The 2,500-nt window shown below is 39.5% G+C and overlaps 1 protein-coding gene across 1 annotated transcript in view; it reads left to right on the plus strand.

Moving 5' to 3' along the window:
* Window positions 1–2,500, plus strand: part of LOC125032444 — a 15,279-nt gene that overhangs the window by 684 nt on the left and 12,095 nt on the right. The gene's annotated exons all lie outside the window — the stretch shown is intronic.

The raw sequence follows: 2,500 nt of genomic DNA on the forward strand, positions 1-2,500 counted from the left end.
TGTATGGCTGTATGGGACCCCTACACCAAGGACAATACTGAGAAGCTTGAACTGGTCAACACTAGGGCTGCCAGGTTTATTACACACAATTACACACATACACCTGGTACAAGAACTAGTATGAAAAGCAGATAACCATGGACCTGCTCGAGATATAAAGACAAGCACCCACACTCACAGTCATGTACAAGAGCACGAACAACCTTATTGACATTAACAAACACTTATACCTACAAGCAGCACATACACATAGCACACAAAGCTCACACAACAGTAAGTTTCTTAAATACCACACCAACACTGACTCTTACAAGCATTTCTTCCCACGTACCATATGCGACTGGAACAGAGTACGCCAGCACATCACTGAATTGAGTACACTCAAAACCTTCTTTGACAGACTTAACAAGCCCAAGTATCCTCACAACCCAACTCCATGCCTACCATAATCCACCACCCTGAGCAATCAGCCACTTATGTGTGTTATGTGCTTGCCAGTGCCAAGTGCTTGCCAGTGCCATGTGCTTGCCAGTGCCATGTGCTTGCCAGTGCCAAGTGCTTGCCAGTGCCATGTGCTTGCCAGGGCCATGTGATTGCCAGTGCCAAGTGCTTGCCATTGCCATGTGCTTGCCAGTGCCATGTGCTTGCCAGTGCCATGTGCTTGCCAGTGCCATGTGCTTGTCAGTACCAAGTGCTTGCCAGTGCCATGTGCTTGCCAGTGCCATGTGCTTGCCAGTGCCATGTGCTTGTCAGTGCCAAGTGCTTGCCAGTGCCATGTGCTTGCCAGTGCCATGTGCTTGCCAGTGCCATATGCTTGTCAGTGCCATGTGCTTGCCAGTGCCATGTGCTTGTCAGTGCCAAGTGCTTGCCAGTGCCAGACACCATGACGCAAGTGTCTTACTCATTTACTGGAAAAGATTATGGGATTGTGGATTTATGTAGTAAATCTTATATATAGATACATTATGATTCATGTTCTATGTTTGAGAAATGCAATGGTGATTATTTATTACTGAAGAATTGCCCAAGATTTGTTGCTCAATCATTTAATCATTTCAATAATCTCATTACTATGGAACTTAGTGTTTTGATGCCCTTTAGTAGTTCGAGTTACGCTTAATGTTACCGAGAGCGACACTCAAAGTTTGATGGAAATTGACACTGTTATCTCATAGAGCATATGAAACAGAGTAATAACAATGCAGGTACAGCATTTGGCACAAAGGGCTACTAACGGAGGGGGTACAGGGGGCTTGCCCCCTTGTTTAAGAAATAGATAGAAGGTAGGGAAGGTTAAGTTTGGAATTCTGGGTTTGCATGAGACTTTGTTTCTAGAGGGTGCATCACTCTTGGTAAGAAATACCCAAAGTATTATTTGCAGGTTGATTAGAAATTGAAATTGAATCTGCATCTGAACTTATCAGAATATGAATAAATTATTCTACTCATGGAGTGTTTTGAACTATCCCAGACTGATGAGAGTTGAGCGATACAATTCAACATTGGCACTTTCCGAGGTGAAACCAGAAGCAGTAAATTGGATCTGAAGGGGAAACTTCAAAGAATTATGATTGCCTGATACAGTATAGCTAAAAATAATTGGGGAAATCAAGAAAGAACGGGTGATTTTGGAAGGGAAGTTTCATTGTAAATGTAAGAAATATGTGGGACAAAACTCGCATTGCAGACTGTGTTATTAGAAATAAAGTCTCTTAAACCTGTTACTAAAGGTTTATGTAAGAAATTTGTAGCATTGGTGAATATTGTAGAAAGAAGATGGTTAAATTTGAACAAATTTAGGATTAGGTGATGAGATGAACAATCTAACTAATGTTAGTGCAGTTGAAAAATTGCTACCATTTAATTTGAAGTATGACTGGGCTTTGTTGAAACAGTCTTTGAAACCAGAAGAATATATTTTAAAAGTTGAATAAAGTTCTAGTAAGAGAGAGGTTTGTGGTGCAGTATATTGAAGATGAGAATCAGTGTCAGAGTTGCAAGGCATTTACAAACCACATCCAGTGTGAAAAAACAGATCTAAAACATATTCTTTATGTTATCAAAAAGGTTCAAGTAGATCAAGTAAATTATCAGAAATGGGTGAATGAATTTATTATTAATGCAGTGTGTGCTTTGTACATTTGTAAGGCACATTCTATCTAGTTTATGGAGCTCAAACAAAAGAAGGGCCTCAAATTGGTTTCATGGGAGTAATACTCACAAAATTGCAGAATCCTCTTTTTTTTTCAAACTGAGCTGTCAGTAGAAAATAGAGGCATTACGCAAACATGGAATTTGTTTTTGCTGTCTACAGTTGGGCCACACACGTCAAAATTGTCCCAATAATTAAAAAAAAAAAATTAAAGGTAATGGCAAAGATATGTGTAATAGATTGCATTACAATATTTTAGGCAATGAATCAAAAAATTTGAGCAGTAAGATTATAAGGTTCCACTGATGGATATAGAAGGTAATTTATGGGAAACAAGCCTGTGGCATT

This window comes from Penaeus chinensis, chromosome 14 (assembly GCF_019202785.1).
Source record: "Penaeus chinensis breed Huanghai No. 1 chromosome 14, ASM1920278v2, whole genome shotgun sequence".
NCBI classification, from domain to species: Eukaryota; Metazoa; Arthropoda; class Malacostraca; order Decapoda; family Penaeidae; genus Penaeus; species Penaeus chinensis.